Genomic DNA, 20,321 nt, shown 5'->3' with positions numbered 1-20,321 from the left:
CCAGGTATCACAACAAAAAAGAGAGACAAAAAAAATCATGTGCCTTCTGATGAAAGAACACAACTACCACCTCACCTTCTCAAAGAAACCAAACCTGAATCTGATGAAGCCACTGGATCCAGCTGCCAATTTGCAGGAAATAGAGGACAGAGGAACATGCACAATGGATTGGATTGAATGATACAGGGATGGACAGATGGATAGATATGTGATAAATCAAATAGAGCAAAATGGCAACTGCAGAATATAGATGTTGGATAGATGAGTGTCCACTATATAATTCTTCCAAATTTTTTTTTTTGAGACGGTATCACTCTATCCCCCAGGCTGGGGTGCAGTTGCGCTATCATGGCTCACTGTAGCCTCAACCTCCTGGGCTCAAGCGATCCTCCCACCTCAGCCTCCTGAGTAGCTGGGACTACGGATGCATGACACCATGCCCCACTAATTTTTAAAAACTTTTTGGAGAGATGGGGTCTTGCAATATTGCCCAGGCTGGTCTCCAACTCCTGGGCACAAACAATCCTCCCACCTCAGCCTCCCAAAGTGCTGGGATTATAGGCGTGAGCCACTGCACCTGGCCCACCCAAGTTTTCTGTGTTTGAAAATGCTCATAATAAAATGTTGACAAAAGACATATAAAAGGAGTCAAGTCTAAACTATACTATGGCTAGGCGCGGTGGCTCACACCTGTATTCCCAGCACTTTAAGAGGTCAAGGTGGGCAGATCACCTGAGGTCAGGAGTTCAAGAGCAGCCTGGCCAACCTGGTAAAACTCCATCTCTACTAAAAATATGAGAATCAGCCAGGCATGGTGGTGTGCGCCTGTAATCCCAGCTATTTGGGAGTCTGAGGCAGGAAAATCACTTGAACCCAGGAGGTGGAGGTTGCAGTGAGCCGAGATCACGCCACTGCACTCCAGCCTGGGCAACAGAGCAAGACTCCATCTCAAATATAAAAATAAAATATAGTGTCTAGGGAAGTATACTTAGGTGGTGAAACTACAAAAGAAACTCAAGGAAGTGATTAGTATAAGTCAGGATAGTGGTTACTTTGGGAGAAAGCAGCATGTTGTAAAGGGGCAGAGACACATGGAATCCTTCTGAGGTACCTGGCCAAATTCTATTCTTGGCTCGGTTGTGGTTTACAAAGGTGTCCCCCTATAATTATTCATTAAACGCTATTTCTGTTCTGTGTGGCTTTCTGTCTGTATTTTACAACAAAAGGGTTGTTTTTTTAAAGTCCGTATCCTTTGACCAAGCAACCACTTTAGGATAATTATTAATTACTAATTATCCTAAAGTAATTATCAGTAGAGAATCGTTTAAGCCCAGGAGTTGGAGACCAGCCTGAGCAATGTTGCAAGACCCCATCTCTACAAAGTCCATATCCTTTGACCCAGCAAATAATTAGTAATTATCCTAAAGTAATAATTAAGATTACATACATGGCTGTACAACAATAGCTGTCATTTATTGAGTGCCTACCATGTATTAAACACTGCTCTAGCACTTTACAAGTATTATCCTATTTATCCTTATAACAACCCTGTGTATTATAGTACACACAATTCTTTTTTAGAGACAGAGTCTCGCTCTGTTGCAAGGCTAGAGTGCAGTGGCGCAATCTTGGCTCACTGCAACTTGACTCACTGCAACTTCGGAGGCCTCAGCCTCCCGAGTAGCTGGGACTACAGGCACGCACCACCACGCCCAGCTAATTTTTATAGTATATACTATTATTATTTCCATTTTACAGATGAGACTAAAGAGGTGAAAGAATGTTGACCACAGCATTATTAATAAAAAGTATGGGTCAGGCACGGTGGCTCACACCTATAATCTCAGCACTTAGGGAGGCTGAGGCAGGCGGATCACTTGAAGTCAGAAGTTCGAGACCAGCCTGGCCAACATGGCAAAATCCTGTCTCTACTAAAAATACAAAAATTAGCCGGGTGTGGTGGCACATGCCTGTAATCCCAGCTACTCGGTAGGCTGAGGCACGAGAATCACTTGAACCCCGGAGGCAGAGATTGCAAGTGAGCCAAGATCATGCCACTTGCACTCCAGCCTGGGCAACAGAGCTAGACTCTGTCTCCAAAAAAATACATAAATAACAACTATGGATATAGATATAAAATATGTGTATTATATATATATGAACATGGAAAGAAGTCCATCATAAAATTCTCAGTGAAGACATAAAAGATCACAGAAATTATATATATAAAATATAATCTCACATCAAAAAGTTATACACAGTATACATAAAAAGAATCTATTAAAATTGGAGAGGATTACGAGGAGACTCTTATTTGGTACTTTATACCAAGTAAGAGTTTTGTAGGTGGTTTTCACAAGCCTATACTACTTTTGTAATTGTAAAAACCACAGTATGTTTCATAGTAAGGAGATATGAGGTGGGGGTCTAAAAGATCCAGAGACCTACCTGGATCTCTGGCATGGTACTGTGTCCGGAATTGGTGGGTTCTTGGTCTCACTGACTTCAAGAATGAAATCGCGGACCCTCGCGGTGAGCGTTACAGTTCTTAAAGGCGGCGTGTCTGGAGTTTTTTCCTTCTAGACGTTCGGATGTGTCCGGAGTTCCTTCCTTCTGGTGGGTTTGTGGTCTCGCTGGATCAGAAGTGAAGCTGCAGACCTTCGTGGTGAGTGCTACAGCTCATAAAGGCAGTGTGGACCCAAAGAGTGAGCAGCAGCAAGATTTACTGCAAAAAGCAAAAGAACAAAGCTTCCACAACGTGGAAGGGAACCCAAGCGGGTTGCCACTGCTGGCTCCGTCAGCCTGCTTTTATTTTATTTTATTTTTTTTTATTATACTTTAGGGTTTTAGGGTACATGTGCACAATGTGGAGTTTTGTTACATATGTATCCATGTGCCATGTTGATTTCCTGCACCCATTAACTCGTCATTTAGCATTAGGTGTATCTCCTAATGCTGTCCCTCCCCCCTCCCCCCACCCCACAACAGTCCCCGGAGTGTGATGTTCCCCTTCCTGTGTCCATGAGTTCTCATTGTTCAATTCCCACCTATGAGTGAGAACATGTGGTGTTTGGTTTTTTGTCCTTGCGATAGTTTACTGAGAATGATGTTTTCCAGTTTCATCCATGTCCCTACAAAGGACACGAACTCATCATTTTTTATGGCTGCATAGTATTCCATGGTGTATAGGTGCCACATTTTCTTAATCCAGTCTATCGTTGTTGGACATTTGGGTTGGTTCCAACTCTTTGCTATTGTGAATAGTGCCGCAATAAACATACGTGTGCATGTGTCTTTATAGCAGCATGATTTATAGTCCTTTGGGTATATACCCAGTAATGGGATGGCTGGGTCAAATGGTATTTCTAGTTCCAGATCCCTGAGGAATCGCCACACTGACTTCCACAATGGTTGAACTAGTTTACAGTCCCACCAACAGTGTAAAAGTGTTCCTATTTCTCCACATCCTCTCCAGCACCTGTTGTTTCCTGATTTTTTTAATGATGGCCATTCTAACTGGTGTGAGATGGTATCTCACTGTGGTTTTGATTTGCATCTCTCTGATGGCCAGTGATGAGGAGCATTTCTTCATGTGTTTTTTGGCTGCATAAATGTCTTCTTTTGAGAAGTGTCTGTTCATGTCCTCTGCCCACTTTTTGATGGGGTTGTTTGTTTTTTTCTTGTAAATTTGTTTGAGTTCATTGTAGATTCTGGATATTAGCCCTTTGTCAGATGAGTAGGTTGCAAAAATTTTCTCCCATTGTGTAGGTTGCCTGTTCACTCTGATGATAGTTTCTTTTGCTGTGCAGAAGCTCTTTAGTTTAATGAGATCCCATTTGTCGATTTTGGCTTTTGTTGCCATTGCTTTTGGTGTTTTAGACATGAAGTCCTTGCCCACGCCTATGACCTGAATGGTATTGCCTAGGTTTTCTTGTAGGATTTTAATGGTTTTAGGTCTAACATATAAGTCTTTAATCCATCTTGAATTAATTTTTGTATAAGGTGTAAGGAAGGGATCCAGTTGCAGCTTTCTACATATGGCTAGCCAGTTTTCCCAGCACCATTTATTAAATAGGGAATCCTTTTCCCATTTCTTGTTTTTGTCAGGTTTGTCAAAGATCAGATAGTTGTAGCTATGCGGCATCATTTCTGAGGGCTCTGTTCTGTTCCATTGATCTATGTCTCTGTTGTGGTACCAGTACCATGCTGCTTTGGTTACTGTAGCCTTGTAGTATAGTTTAAAGTCAGGTAGCGTGATGCCTCCAGCTTTGTTCTTTTGGCTTAGGATTGACTTGGCGATGCAGGCTCTTTTTTGGTTCCATATGAACTTTAAAGTAGTTTTTTCCAATTCTGTGAAGAAAGTCATTGGTAGCTTGATGGGGATGGCATTGAATCTATAAATTACCTTGGGCAGTATGGCCATTTTCACGATATTGATTCTTCCAACCCATGAGCATGGAATGTTCTTCCATTTGTTTGTATCCTCTTTGATTTCATTGAGCAGTGGTTTGTAGTTCTCCTTGAAGAGGTCCTTCACATCCCTTGTAAGTTGGATTCCTAGGTATTTTATTCTCTTTGAAGCAATTGTGAATGGGAGTTCACTCATGATTTGGCTCTCTGTTTGTCTGTTATTGGTGTACAAGAATGCTTGTGATTTTTGTACATTAATTTTGTATCCTGAGACTTTGCTGAAGTTGCTAATCAGCTTAAGGAGATTTTGGGCTGAGACAATGGGGTTTTCTAGATATACAATCATGTCATCTGCAAACAGGGACAATTTGACTTCCTCTTTTCCTAATTGAATACCCTTTATTTCCTTCTCCTGCCTGATTGCTCTGGCCAGAACTTCCAGCACTATGTTGAATAGGAGCGGTGAGAGAGGGCATCCCTGTCTTGTGCCAGTTTTCAGAGGGAATGCTTCCAGTTTTTGCCCATTCAGTATGATATTGGCTGTGGGTTTGTTGTAGATAGCTCTTATTATTTTGAGATACGTCCCATCAATACCTAATTTATTGAGAGTTTTTACCATGAAGGGTTGTTGAATTTTGTCAAAGGCCTTTTCTGCATCTATTGAGATAATCATGTGGTTTTTGTCTTTGGTTCTGTTTATATGCTGGATTACATTTATTGATTTGCGTATGTTGAACCAGCCTTGCATCCCAGGGATGAAGCCCACTTGATCATGGTGGATAAGCTTTTTGATGTGCTGCTGGATTCGGTTTGCCAGTATTTTATTGAGGATTTTTGCATCAATGTTCATCAAGGATATTGGTCTGAAATTCTCTTTTTTGGTTAAGTCTCTGCCAGGTTTTGGTATCAGGACGATGCTGGCTTCGTAAAATGTGTTAGGGAGGATTCCCTCTTTTTCTATTGATTGGAATAGTTTCAGAAGGAATGGTACCAGTTCCTCCTTGTACCTCTGGTAGAATTCAGCTGTGAATCCATCAGGTCCTGGACTCTTTTTGGTTGGTAAGCTATTGATTATTGCCACAATTTCAGAACCTGTTATTGGTCTATTCAGAGATTCAACTTCTTCCTGGTTTAGTCTTGGGAGGGTGTATTTGTCGAGGAATTTATCCATTTCTTCTAGATTTTCTAGTTTATTTGCATAGAGGTGTTTGTAGTATTCTCTGATGGTAGATTGTATTTCTGTGGGATCGGTGGTGATATCCCCTTTTTCGTTTTTTATTGCATCTATTTGATTCTTCTCTCTTTTCTTCTTTATTAGTCTTGCTAGCGGTCCATCAGTTTTGTTGATCTTTTCAAAAAACCAGCTCCTGGATTCATTAATTTTTTGAAGGGTTTTTTGTGTCTCTATTTCCTTCAGTTCTGCTCTGATTTTAGTTATTTCTAGCCTTCTGCTAGCTTTTGAATGTGTTTGCTCTTGCTTTTCTAGTTCTTTTAATTGTGATGTTAGGGTGTCAATTTTGGATCTTTCCTGCTTTCTCTTGTGGGCATTTAGTGCTATAAATTTCCCTCTACACACTGCTTTGAACGTGTCCCAGAGATTCTGGTGTGTTGTGTCTTTGTTCTCGTTGGTTTCAAAGAACATCTTCATTTCTGCCTTCATTTCATTATGTACCCAATAGTCATTCAGGAGCAGGTTGTTCAGTTTCCATGTAGTTGAGCAGTTTTGACTGAGTTTCTTAATCCTGAGTTCTAGTTTGATTGCACTGTGGTCTGAGAGACAGTTTGTTATAATCTCTGTTCTTTTACATTTGCTGAGAAGAGCTTTACTTCCAACTATGTGGTCAATTTTGGAATAGGTGCGGTGTGGTGCTGAAAAAAATGTATATTCTGTTGATTTGGGGTGGAGAGTTCTGTAGATGTCTATTAGGTCCACTTTATGTAGAGCTGAGTTCAATTCCTGGATATCCTTGTTAACTTTCTGTCTCATTGATCTGTCTAATGCTGACAGTGGGGTGTTAAAATCTCCCATTATTATTGTGTGGGAGTTTAAGTCCCTTTGTAGGTCACTGAGGACTTGCTTTATGAATCTGGGTGCTCCTGTGTTGGGTGCATATATATTTAGGATAGTTAGCTCTTCTTGTTGAATTGATCCCTTTACCATTATGTAATGGCCTTCTTTGTCTCTTTTGATCTTTGTTGGTTTAAAGTCTATTTTATCAGAGACTAGGATTGCAACCCCTGCCTTTTTTTGTTTTCCAGTTGCTTGATAGATCTTCCTCCATCCCTTTATTTTGAGTCTATGTGTGTCTCTGCACGTGAGATGGGTTTCCTGAATACAGCACACTGATGCGTCCTGACTCCTTATCCAGTTTGCCAGTCTGTGTCTTTTGATCGGAGCGTTTAGCCCATTTACATTTAACGTGAATATTGTTATGTGTGAATCTGATCCTGTCATTATGATGTTAGTTGGTTATTTTGCTCGTTAGTTGCTATAGTTTCTTCCTAGCCTCGATGGTCTTTACAATTTGGCATGTTTTTGCAGGGGCTGGTACCGGTTGTTCCTTTCCATGTTTAGTGCTTCCTTCAGGAGCTCTTTTAGGGCAGGCCTGGTGGTGACAAAATCACTCAGCGTTTGCTTGTCTGTAAAGTATTTTATTTCTCCTTCACTTATGAAGCTTAGTTTGGCGGGATAGGAAATTCTGGGCTGAAAATTCTTTTCTTTAAGAATGTTGAATATTGGCCCCCACTCTCTTCTGGCTTGTAGAGTTTCTGCTGAGAGATCAGCTGTTAGTCTGATGGGCTTCCCTTTGTGGGTAACCCGACCTTTCTCTCTGGCTGCCCTTAACATTTTTTCCTTCATTTCAACTTTGGTAAATCTGACAATTATGTGTCTTGGAGTTGCCCTTCTCGAGGAGTATCTTTGTGGCGTTCTCTGTATTTCCTGAATCTGAATGCTGGCCTGCCTTGCTAGATTGGGGAAGTTCTCCTGGATAATATCTTGCAGAGTGTTTTCCAACTTGGTTCCATTCTCCCCATCATTTTCAGGTACACCAATCAGACGTAGGTTTGGTCTTTTCACATAGTCCCAAATTTCTTGGAGGCTTTGTTCATTTCTTTTTATTCTTTTTTCTCTAAACTTCCCTTCTCTCTTCATTTCATTCATGTCATCTTCTATCAGCGATACCCTTTCTTCCAGTTGATCGCATCTGCTACTGAGGCTTCTGCATTCTTCGCGTAGTTCTCGAAACTTGGCTTTCAGCTCCATCATCTCCTTGAAGCCCTACTCTCCATTGGTTATTCTAGTTATCCATTCTTCTAATTTTTTTTTCAAAGTTTTTAACTTCTTTGCTATTGTTTTGAATTTCCTCTCGTAGCTCAGAGTAGTTTGATCGTCTGAAGCCTTCTTCTCTCAACTCATCAAAGTCATCCTCCATCCAGCTTTGTTCCGTTGCTGGTGAGGAACTGCGTTCCTTTGGAGGAGGAGAGGTGCTCTGTTTTTTAGAGTTTCCAGTTTTTTTGGTCTGTTTTTTCCCCATCTTTGTGGTTTTGTCTACTTTTTGTCTTCGATGATGGTGATGTACAGATGGGTTTTTGGTGTGGATGTCCTTTCTGTTTGTTAATTTTCCTTCTACCAAACAAGACCCTCAGCTGCAGGTCTGTTGGAGTTTACTAGAGGTCCACTCCAGACCCTGTTTGGCTGGGTGTCAGCAGCGGTGGCTGCAGAACAGCGGATTTTCGTGAGACCACAAATTCAGCTGTCTGATAGTTCCTCTGAAAGTTTTGTCTCAGAGGAGTACCCAGTTGAATGAGGTGTCAGTCTGTCCCTACTGGGGGGGTGCCTCCCAGTTAGGCTGCTCAGGGGTGAGGGACCCACTTTAGGAGGCAGTCTGTCCGTTCTCAGATCTCCAGCTGCGTGCTGGGAGAACCACTACTCTCTTCAAAGCTGTCAGTCAGACAGGGACATTTAAGGCTGTGGAGGTTCTCGCTGAGTTTTTGGTTGTCTGTGCCCTGCCCCCAGAGGTGGAGCCTACAGAGGCAGGCAGGCCTCCTTGAGCTGTGGTGGGCTCCACCCAGTTCGAGCTTCCTGGCTGCTTTGTTTACCTAAGCAAGCCTGGGCAATGGCGGGCGCCCCTCCCCCAGCCTCGTTGCTGCTTTGCAGCGTGATCTCAGACTGCTGTGCTAGCAATCAGCAAGACTCTGTGGGCATAGGACCCTCCGAGCCAGGTGCAGGACACAATCTCCTAGTGTGCCGTTTTCCAGGCCCGTTGGAAAAGCGCAGTATTAGGATGGGACTGACCCGATATTCCAGGTGCCGTCTGTTTCCCCTTTCTTTGACTAGGAAAGGGAACTCCCTGACCCCTTGCGCTTCCCGAGTGAGGCAATGCCTCGCCCTGCTTCGGCTCGCGCACAGTGCACTTCACCGACTGTCCTGCACCCACTGTTAGGCACTCCCTAGTGAGATGAAACCGGTACCTCAAGCAGAAATGCAGAAATCACCCGTCTTCTGTGTCGCTGGGGCTGGGAGCTGGAGACCGGAGCTGTTCCTATTCGGCCATCTTGGCTCCACCCCAGCCTGCTTTTATTCCCTTATCCGGCCCCACCCACATCCTGCTGACTGGTCCATTTTACCGAGAGCTGATTGGTCTGTTTTACAGAGAGCTGATTGGTCTGTTTTGACAGGGTGTTGATTGGTGCATTTACAATCCCTGAGCTAGACACAAAAGTTCTCCACGTCCCCACTAGATTAGCTAGATACAGAGTGTCGATTGGTGCATTCACAAACCCTGAGCTAGACACAGGGTGCTGATTGGTGTGTTTACAAACCTTGAGCTAGATACAGAGTGCCAATTGGTGTATTTACAATCCCTTAGCTAGACATAAACTTCTCCATGTCCCGACCAGACTCAGGAGCCCAGCTGGCTTCACCTAGTGGATCCCATGCTGGGGCCGTAGGTGAAGCTGCCTGCCAGTCCCACGCCGTGTGCCCGCACTCCTCAGCCCTTGGGTGGTCAATGAGACTGGGTGCTGTGGAGCAGGGGGGCAGCGCTCGTTGGGGAGGCTCCGGCGGTGCAGGAGCCCACAGCTGGCGGGGAGGCTCAGGCATGGCAGGCTGCAGGTCCCAAGCCCTGCCCCGCGGGGAGGCAGCTAAGGCCCGGCAAGAAGTCGAGCACAGCAGCTGCTGGCCCAGGGGCTGAGCCCCTCACTGCCCGAGGCTGGCGGGGCCAGCTGGCCGCTCCGAGGGCAGGGCCGCCGAGCCCACACCCACCCGGAACTTGCGCTGGCCCGCAAGCACCGTGCACGCAGCCGCAGCCCCAGTTCCTGCCCACACCTCTCCCTCCACACCTCCCGCAAGCTGAGGGAGCTGGCTCCGGCCTCGGCCAGCCCAGGAAGAGGCTCCCACAGTGCAGCGGCAGGCTGAAGGGCTCCTCAAGTGCTGCCAAAGTGGGAGCCCAGGCAGAGGAGGTGCCAAGGGCAAGCTGGGGCTGTGAGGGCTGCCAGCACGCTGTCACCTCTCAGTAGGCTGAATAGAACAAAAGTAGGTGCCATGGCCATGGGCCTAAAACATCCTCATCTTAGCATCTCAAATCCCCAGAAACACTTCCATCTCCTCAGCCAATAGATATGAGGAGTAACTTTTTTTAAAAGTGACAGGAGAGGCTGGGTGCGGTGGCTCATGCCTGTAATCCCAGCACTTTGGGAGGCCGAGGTGGGCAGATCATGAGGTCAGGAGATCAAGATCATCCTGGCTAACACAGTGAAACCCCGTCTCTACTAAAAATACAAAAAATTAGCTGGGCATGGTGCCAGGCGCCTGTAGTCCCAGCTCCTAGGGAGGCTGAGGTAGGAGAATGGCATGAACCCCGGAGGCAGAGCTTGCAGTGAGCTAAGATCATGCCACTGCATCCAGCCTGGGCAACAGTGCAAGACTCCATCAAAAAAAAAAAAAAAGTGACAGCAGTAATTGCAAATTTTTGCACTGATCATCTCTTGGGGATGAAGCTATTTATGTTGGCATGAATTTTGAAAAAACTACCTCTAATACAGTGCTTAAACAAGAATGCAGAAATAGCAAATCAAAGTAGATGTACAAACTGAAATTGTATTGCCACAATTCCATAAGCTAAAGTGGTACATGATCAATATAGAAAAATAAGCAGAAGGTCGGGCGCGGTGCCTCATGCCTGTATTCCCAGCACTTTGGGAGGCCAAAGCAGGCGGATCGTTCAAGGGCAGGAGTTCAAGACCAGCCTAGCCAACATGGTGCAACAACGTCTCTACTAAAAAAATACAAAAATTACCGGGGCTAGGTGGTGCGTGCCTGTAATCCCAGCTACTCGGAAGCCTGAGGCAGGAAAATTGCCTGAACCCTGGAGGCAGAGGCTGCAGTGAGCCAAGATCGCACCACTGCACTCCAGCCTGGGCGACAGAGTGAGGTTCCCTCTCAAACAACAAAAACAAAGAGAAACAAGCAGAGGTTTCACTTAACCATAGTTATTGTTCTATACACACTATCTTACTAACACAACATAGTCAGCTGAGGGTCACAGTGGGACTCTCCACCAACTGAGCCTTGCCAAGAGCTCTCTCATCTAAACACACTCACAGGATGTGCATATTGGCAAGCCTTTGCAGGTTATCTGGAGAATGAATTCCTAGCAGTGGAATTACCAGGTCAAATAATATGTATCTTTTTTTATTTTGTTTTATATATATATATATTATTGTTGTGTGTTATTTCATAAGTTTTGCTATTACTACGCATTATCACACGTTTCTTTTATTTTACTAGTTACAGCCAAATGTCCTCCAGCAAGACTTTATCAATTTACTGTAACAGTGTGTTTACCTACATCTTAGCCAGCACTAGGCATCACCCTTTAATATGCTTGTAGATCCAACAGATGAACAATATTGCTTTTCGGCTGGGTGCGGTGGCTCACGCCTGTAATCCCAGCACTTTAGGAGGCTGAGGCGAGTGGATCACGAGGTCAGGAGTTCGAGACCAGCCTGACCAAGATGGTGAAACCCCGTCTCTACTAAAAATACAAAAATTAGCCGTGCACGGTGGCAGACGCCTGTAGTCCCAGCTACTTGGGAGGCTGAGGCAGGAGAATCACTTGAACCCAGGCGGCAGAGGTTGCAGTGAGCCAAGATCGAACCACTGCACTCCAGCCTCGGCGACAGAGTAAGACTCAGTCTCAAAAAAAAAAATGCTTTTCAGTGTTGTCTTAATTTGTATCTCTTTAATTATGGCTGCAGTTGAGTATAGGTTCATGTTCTTTGTCCATTTGCACTTATTTTTCTGTAAAGCAGACTGTAGCCTTTGCCCATTTTTCTTTTGGTCTGTTTGCCTTTTCCTGATTGATTTGCCTATGGGCTCTGGATGAAAGAAATCAATCTTTCACCACCCCCAAATCACAAATAGTTTTTCTTGGTATATCAGTTGCATTTTGACTTTGCTATTTATTTTATTTGCCACGTAGAAGGATTTTTTGTTTTTATTTTTACATAGTTAGATTCATCCGTCATTTCCTTTATAGTTTCTGGATCTTGTACAGTACCTTGCCTCCTCATTCCATGTTTTCTTCTATCTCCCTAATGTTTAAAGTTTTAATTCCCTTGTAGTTCATTTGGGCATAAGGACTGAAGTATAGACTGAGATCATTTTATTCCTGTCCTGAAACAGTTGTCAGTCCCCACATCATTTATTGAACTGTCTTTGCTAATTTGAAACACCACCTTTGGTGGGGCATGGTAGCTCAGGCCTGTAATCTTAGCACTTTGGGAGGCCGAGACGGGTGGATCACCTGAGGTCAGGAGTTCGAGACCAGCCTGGCCAACATGGTGAAACCCCGTCTCTACTAAAAATACAAAAATTAGCCAGGCGTGGTGGTGGGCGCCTGTAATCCCAGCTATTCGGGAGGCTGAGGCAGGAGAATTGCTTGAACCTGGGGGACGGAGGTTGCAGTGAGCCGAGATTGCACGACTTCACTCCAGCCTGGGTGAAGGGTGAAACTCCGTAACTCCATCTCAAAAAAAAAAAGACAGGGTGCGGTGGTTCACGCCTGTAATCCCAGCACGTTGGGAGGCTGAGGCTGGCAGATCACGAGGTCAGGAGATCAAGACCATCCTGGCTAACACAGTGAAACCCCGTCTCTACTAAAAATACAAAAAAAAAAAAAAAAAAAAATAGCCAGGCGTGGTGGCAGGTGCCTGTAGTCCCAGCTACTTGGAGGCTGAGGCAGGAGAATGGCGTGAACCCAGGAGATGGAGGGCAGAGGTTGCAGTGAGCCGAGATCGTGCCATTGCACTCTAGCCTGGGCGACAGAGTGAGACTCCGTCTCAAAAAAAAAAAAGAAAAAAAAAGAAAGAAACACCACCTTTACGATAAACTGAAATTCCCATAATTTCCATAAATATTTATGTCTCTTTCTGGACTCTATTCTAGCCCATTGTTCTCTACTACTATATTTATCTAATAGTTCAAATAAATTATCAAAACTTGACTGCTAGTGTGTTAGACCAAAAAAGGAGTTTTTTTTACTTTTTTTTTTTTTTTTTGAAACAGAGTCTCACTCAATCACTCAGGCTGGAGTGCAGTGGCGTGATCTTGGCTCACTGCAACCTCTGTCTCCAGGGTTCAAGTGATTCTCCTGCCTCAGCCTCCCAAGAAGTTGAGGTCATCATCTCACTTCATGTAGCCTCTGGAAAAATCCACCGTACACTCATGAAAGAATGAGAGTGAAGACGGCAAGTAACAGCTTAGTACTACTATGAAAATAGTTTGGACCTTGCAGACCCCCTGAAAAGTTCTCAGAGGCCCCCAGACCACACTTTGAAAATAATTGGCATAATTATTCCCACTGATATGATCAATGGCACTATAAACAACTTTTTTTTTTTTTTGAGATGGATTCTTGCTCTGTCGCCCAGGCTAGAGTGCAGTGGAGCAATCTCAGCTCACTGCAACCTCCACCTCCCAGATTCAAGTGATTCTCCTGCCTCAACCTCCCGAATAGCTGGGATTACAGGCGCCCAACACTACGGCTGGCTAATTTTTATGTATCTTTAGTAGAGATGGGTTTCGCCATGTTGGCCAGGCTGATCTTGAACCCCTGATCTCAGGTGATTCGCCCACCTTGGCCTCACAAAGTGCTGGCAGAAGCCACCATGCCCAGCCTATAAACTTTTCTGAAACTTGCCTGAAACTTTCATTTTTCAATGAAAGGGAGCCTATGTGTCCAGGTGAAGGGAGGAGGACATCAGTATCTATCTAAAATAAATATCTTTAAGAATAGGCTGGGAGCGGTGGTGCACACCTGTAATCCCAGCACTTTGGGAGGCTGAGGCGGGCAGAAGACTTGAATCCAGGAGTTCGAGACCAAGCTGGGCAACATGGCAAAACCCTATCTCTACAAAAACTACAAAGATTAGCCTGAGGTGGTGGCGCACGCCTGTAGTCCCAGCTACTCAGGTGGCTGAGGAAGGAGGATGGCTTGAGCCCTGGAGGTGGAGGTTGCAGTGAGCCGTGATCATGCCACTGCACTCAGCCTGGGTGACAAAGTGAGAAAGAAGAAGAAGAAGGAGAAGGAGGAGGAGGAGGAGAAGGAGAAGAGGAGGGGGAAGAGGAAGAAGAGGAAGAAGAGGAAGAAGAGGAGGAAGAGGAAGAAGAGGGAGAGGAAGAATAAGAAGAAGGAGGAGGAGGAGAAGGAGAGGAGGAAGAGGAAGAAGAGGAGGAAGAGGAAGAATAAGAAGAAGGAGGAGGGGGAGGAGGAGAAGGAGAGTAGGAAGAGGAAGAGGAAATTCACAAGAAAGACTATCAGTATAAAAGAAATAGCAAAAAGTAGCTGCTGGTTTTATTTAAGGTTTTTTGTTTTTAGACGGAGTCTCACTCTGTCACCACACCTGGACTGCAGTGGCGCAGTCTGTGCTTACTGCAACCTCCACCTCCCGGGTTCAAGTGATTCCCGTGCCTCAGCCTCCCGAGTAGCTGGTACTACAAGCACGCACCACCATGCCTGGCTAATTTTTTTTTTTTTTTTGTATTTTAGTAGAAACGGGGTTTCACCATGTTAGCCAGGATGATCTCAAACTCCTGACCTTGTGATCCGCCCGCCTTGGCCTCCCAAAGTGTTGCAATTACAGGCGTGAGCCACCACACCCAGCCTTATTTAAGCTTTTACTTAACCTTGGTAATTTTATGTTGACAACCTACAAATGTTGGTAAAGTTATTGCTACTCCTGCCAACTGGGGGTTTTTCATCCTATTGGTCCCTTTCTTCTTCCCAGACTTGATCTTGAAAGACGTTGTCGTTAAATGTTCCCTAAGAACCCACTTTCATATATGGTCTCAAACACAGACCATATTAATGAACATTTCTCCTGCTCATTAACTCCTTTCTTCTGCCAGTTTACCCTTGCTTTCAAAGAACTATCAATTAAGCAGTTGTTTGTTGCTTCTCTTCCCATTTTCTTTACTTCTTTATCTCACTGCTTCCCATTGTGAAGAATACATAGCACTGAAGATATACAAGCTGATTTTAGGCAGTAGATGGAAAAACAATTTTACCTTTTACGTATTTACTTGAAATGAGATTGGATTTTTTTAAAGTAGATAAATAATAATACAGGTGCTTGACATATAGCAAAAATTACCAAGGTGGTATGTGAAATGACTGAAATATAAGAAACACTGCCAGGTGCAGTGCCTCACGCCTGTAATCCCAGCACTTTGGGAGGCCAAGGCGGGTGGATCACTTGAGTCCAGGAGTTCAAGATCAGCCTGGCCAACATGATAAAACTCCATCTATACTAAAAAAATACAAAAATTAGCCGGGTGTAGTGGCAGACACCTATAATCCCAGCTACTCAGAAGGCTGAGGCACGAGAATCACTTGAACCCGGGAGGCGGTGGTTGCAGTGAGCCAAGATGGTGCCACTATACTCTAGCCTGGGTGACAGAGAGAAACCCTATATCCAAAAAGTAATAATAAAATAAAATATAAAAAAAAGAATACTTTTTTGGCAGGGTGTGGTGACTCACTTTGGGAGTCCAAGGTGGAAGCACTGCTTGAGGCCAGGAGTTCAAGACCAGCCTGGGGGACATAGCTAGACCCTGTCTCTACAAAAAGAAAATAAAAATAATAATAAAAAAATAAGGTGACAGCAAAAAAGAAAAAGCAAAGGCCGGGCACGGTGGCTCACGCTTGTAATCCCAGCACTTTGGAAGGCCGAGGTGGGCAGATTACGAGGTCAGGAGTTCAAGACCAGCCTGGCCAACACAGTGAAACCCCGTCTCTACTAAAAATACAAAAATTAGCTGGGCGTGGTGGCGGGTGCCTGTAATCCCAGCTACTCGGGAGGCTGAGGCAGGAGAATCGTTTGAACCTGGGAGGTGGAGATTTCAAGTGTGCTAGATCACGCCACTGCACTCCAGCCTGCACAACAGAGCTAGACTCTGTCTCAAAAAAAAAAAAAAAAAAGACAAAAAAAGAAAATCAAAACTTAACCAGGCATGGTGGCACATGCCTGTAGTCCTAGCTACTCAGGAGGCTAAGTAAAGAGGATTAATTGAGGCTGGGCGCGGTGGCTCACGCCTGTAATCCCAGCACTTTGGGAGGCCGAGGTGGGCGGATCACAAGGTCAGGAGATCGAGACCATCCTGGCTAACACGGTGAAACCCCATCTCTACTAAAGATACAAAAAATTAGCCGGGCACGGTGGCGGGCGCCTGTAGTCCCAGCTACATGGGAGGCTGAGGCAGGAGAATGGCGTGAACCCCGGGGGGCGGAGCCTGCAGTGAGCCGAGATCGCGCCACTGCACTCCAGCCTGGGTGAAAGAGCGAGACTCCGTCTCAAAAAAAAAAAAAAAAAAAAAAGAGGATTAATTGAGCCCAGGAGTTTGAGGATGCAGTGAGCTATGATTACATCACTTTGCTCCAGCCTGGGCCACAGAGCAATACCCTGTCTCAAAACAAACAAACAAACAAACAAAAAACTTCTGAAAGCAATTGAAAAATTAATTAAGTCATGTTAATTTTTCTTTTTTTTTTTTTTTCTGAGACAGCGTCTCACTCTTTCACCCAGGCTGGAGTGCAGTGGCGCAATCTCAGCTCACTGCAACCTCCGCCTCCCAGGTTCAAGCAATTCTCGTGTGCCTCAGCTTCCCAAGTAGCTGGGATTACAGGTGCCTGCCATCATGCTCGGCTAATTTTTGTATTTTTAGTAGAGATGGGTTTTCGCCATGCTGGCCAGGCTGGTCTCAAACTCCTGAGCTCAAGCGATCTGCCCACCTTGGCCTCCCAAAGTGCTGATATTACAGGCGTGAGCCACCTCACCCAGCCAAGTCATGTTATTTCAGATGCCAAACCTACCAGTGATGCTAGTAATTCAGTCGTATTCCTTTCTTCAAAAAAGCCAGCTTGTCCATTTGGTCTCGATTGTAAGATTTTACACAAACTTTTACACATTTATGTTTTGTGAAAACTGTTAAGAAAACAGTGAAAATATTAAGAGATTTGGCTAAAGTTTATAATTCAAATGTCATAAAATAAGCAATTTATCTTGCAGGTAAAACTTCTTCAAAGACTTCAGTATGCCATTATTCTCTACACTCCCTCTTCTACATTTTCATTCGTAACTGAAATGATTACAACTAGACCACACACAATGCTGTCATCACTGAAGAGAAGAATTTGTCTCCTTCAATAACATACAAGGTGGGATATGAAATCCACCCTAGCTTCCTAAAAACTACCCTGATATATAATCCTTCACTTAAAAGTGACAATAAAATTGATGGTAGTGGTGGTTGTACAACTCCGTGAATATACTAAAAACCACTAAATTAGACACTTTAAGTGGGTGAATTATACGGTACGTGATTTATCTCTGAATAACATTGTTACCAAAAGAATGTGATAATAAAATATTTGATACTTTTAATACAAAATTTCTTATTTACAAGGTCTAGCTATGGAGGATTATCAAGGTAAAGTGCCAGTGGTTTTTTTATTTTTTGTTTTTTGTTTTTGAGATGGAGTTTCACTCTTGTTGCCCAGACTGGAGTGCAATGGCACCACTTTGGCTCACTACAACCACTGCCTCCCGGGTTCAAGCGATTCTCCTGCATCAGCCTCCTGAGTAGCTGGGATTACAGGCATGCACCACCATGCCCAGCTAATTTTGTATTTTTAGTAGAGACAGGGTTTCTCCATGTTGGTCAGGCTGTTCTCGAACTCCCAGCCTCAGGTGATCTGCCTGCCTTGGCCTCCCAAAATGCTGGGATTACAGGCATGAGCCACCGCACCCAGCCCAGTGTTATTTTTTTTTTTCTTCCAGAGCCTTCAGATGAAATGTGCCAATGTTATGAATCAGGAAATAATGAGCATGAGTAAACAATGAAAAACAGAGTCATATTTTAGCACCTACTGTCCTGAAATAATACAAATATGAACCGAAAAAGAATCTTATTGGCAGCAGGGTTGTACTATACTGCCAAGTTTCTTCAGTCCAAGGGATAGCATTTCTTGATAAGGTACACTTTCCTGTTAGAACAATGGCACTCCACAAAAGTATTGCATGCAAATTTAATCATCAAAAAGCTAATGCCTGACATACAAACCAATGTAACAGTACAACAGAAAACTCAGAAATATAGCCATACAACTATGCCCAAGTGATCTTTTACAAAGGTGAAAAAGTGGCCGGGCATGGTGACTCACACCTGTAATCCCAGCACTTTGGGAGGCCGAGGCGGGTGGATTACTTCAGGTCAGGAATTTGAGACCAGACTGGCCCCGTCTCCACTAAAACTACAAAAATTAGCTGGGCGTGGTCCCAGCTACTCAGAAGGCTGAGGCAGGGCCAGGCGAGGTGGCTCATACCTGTAGTCTTAGCATTTTGGGAGGCCAAGGTGGGCGGATCACATGAGGTCAGGAGTTCGAAACTAGCCTGGCCAACATGTTGAAACCCCATCTATACTAAAAATACAAAAAAAGTTAGCCGGGCATGGTGGTGGGTGCCTGTAATCCCAGCTACTTGGGAGACTGAGGCAAAAGAATTGCTTGAACTCGAGATCACACCACTGCACTCCAGCGTGGGCAACAGACAACAGAGCAAGACTCCATCTCAAAAAAAAAAAAAAAGAAGAAGAAGGCTGAGGCAGAAGAATCGCTTGAGCTCAGGAGGTGGAGGCTGCAGTGAGCCAAGATGGTGCCACTGCACTCCAGCCTGGAGGACAGAGCAAGACTCTGCCAAAAAAAATTTGAAAAGGTGCAAAAGCAATTTCACGGAGGAAGGATAGTCTTTTCAAGAAACCATGCTAAAGAAATTAGATGTCTATAGGCAAAAAAATATTAATCTCAACCTAACTTTCACATCTTACAACAACAAAAAACCCAAAATGTATCACAGACTTAAATGTGTGAACCCCAAATACCGGAGACAGGTCTCACTCAATATAGAAAGTTTATGTTGCCAGGCGCAGTGACTTACACCTGTAATCCTAGCACTTTGGGAGGCCGAGGTGGGTGGATTACCTGAGGTCAGGAGTTCGACCAGCCTGGCCAGCATGGTGAAACCCCATCTCTACTAAAAATACAACAACAACAAAAAAATTAGCCGGGCGTGGTGACGAGTGCCTGTAATCCCAGCTACTCGGGAGCCTGAGGCAGGAAAATTACTTGAACCCAGGAGGTGGAGGTTGCAGTGAGCTGAAATCGTGCCACTGCACTCCAGCCTGAGAGACAGAGTGAGACTCCATCTCAAAAAAAAGAAAGAAGGAAGGAAAGGAAGGAAGGGAAGTAGGGAGGAAGGGAGGGAGAAGGGAAGGGAAGGGAAGGGAAGGGGAGGGGAGGGGAGGGGGGGAGGGGAGGGGAGGGGAGGGGAAGGGAGAAAGGAAAGAAAAAGAAAGAAAGAAAGGAAGGAAGGAAGGAAGAGACAAAGAGAAAGAGAGAGAGGGAGGGAGGGAGGAAGGAAGGAAGGAAGGAAGAGGGGAAGGGGAAGGGGAAAGGGAAAGGAAAGGAAAGGTTCCAGATGTTATTAATCATGTTTCTTTGTTAGGGAGCCTGCTGAAATAAAGAATAAAGAGCAAGGAGTAGATATCAACAGTCAGAGAAAAGACAAATAAAAAATATAAAAAGGATGCTATTTCTTACATGTGTTTGGCAAGAGGTTGGCTCAAAACACTGCTATCAATATTTCTCACAGGGAAAGGCAAGCTCCAGGTTTGAAAAGTAAACATGCTGCACCTAGAGCTAGCCTTTAAAAACTCCTAGAACCTTCAAGTTGGCTCAGTCTATAGTCAGATGGCACCAGCACCATTCTCAACTTTGTGTGCATTTGTGATGCCTTCTACCAGAATATCCCCCTACACCCTAGATTAGGCAACTAGAGATCAGAACATACGTCTTATTTATTAATACTTTTTGAATTGATTACTTGCAAAAAAAATTCCTTTTGAGTCAGCTTACAATGAAAACAATGAGGCTACTAAGGAAGGGAGCCAAGAAATTACTGGTGGTTGAGGGACACACTGAAGAGGAATTGTGCCAGGAATCCCTGGCTAAAGAAAAGTAATAATGATGACAGTTACCATTTATTGAAAGCTTACTATGTGCAAGGTGCCGTCGTAAGTGCTTTTCATGTACTATCTCATTTTATTCTCACAAATCTCTAGAAGTAAATAACACTATGCTTGCAGAGAGAGGACCCAGGAGACCTAAGTGGATTAACAAGAATTAGGGAGGTAAGAGTGTGAGACCATATGAGTGAGGGGTAACACAGCATGGTGGGGATGTATTTAAGAAAGACCACAATGAGTGTATGTGTCCAGAATGGAAGATTGTGTAAGAACACGAGGGAAAGGGTGGAGGGAAGGGGAGGGTTACAGATGCTGAGAGGGAACCGAA

Source organism: Symphalangus syndactylus, chromosome X (assembly GCF_028878055.3).
Source record: "Symphalangus syndactylus isolate Jambi chromosome X, NHGRI_mSymSyn1-v2.1_pri, whole genome shotgun sequence".
NCBI classification, from domain to species: domain Eukaryota; kingdom Metazoa; phylum Chordata; class Mammalia; order Primates; family Hylobatidae; genus Symphalangus; species Symphalangus syndactylus.
This window is presented reverse-complemented; position numbering follows the sequence as displayed.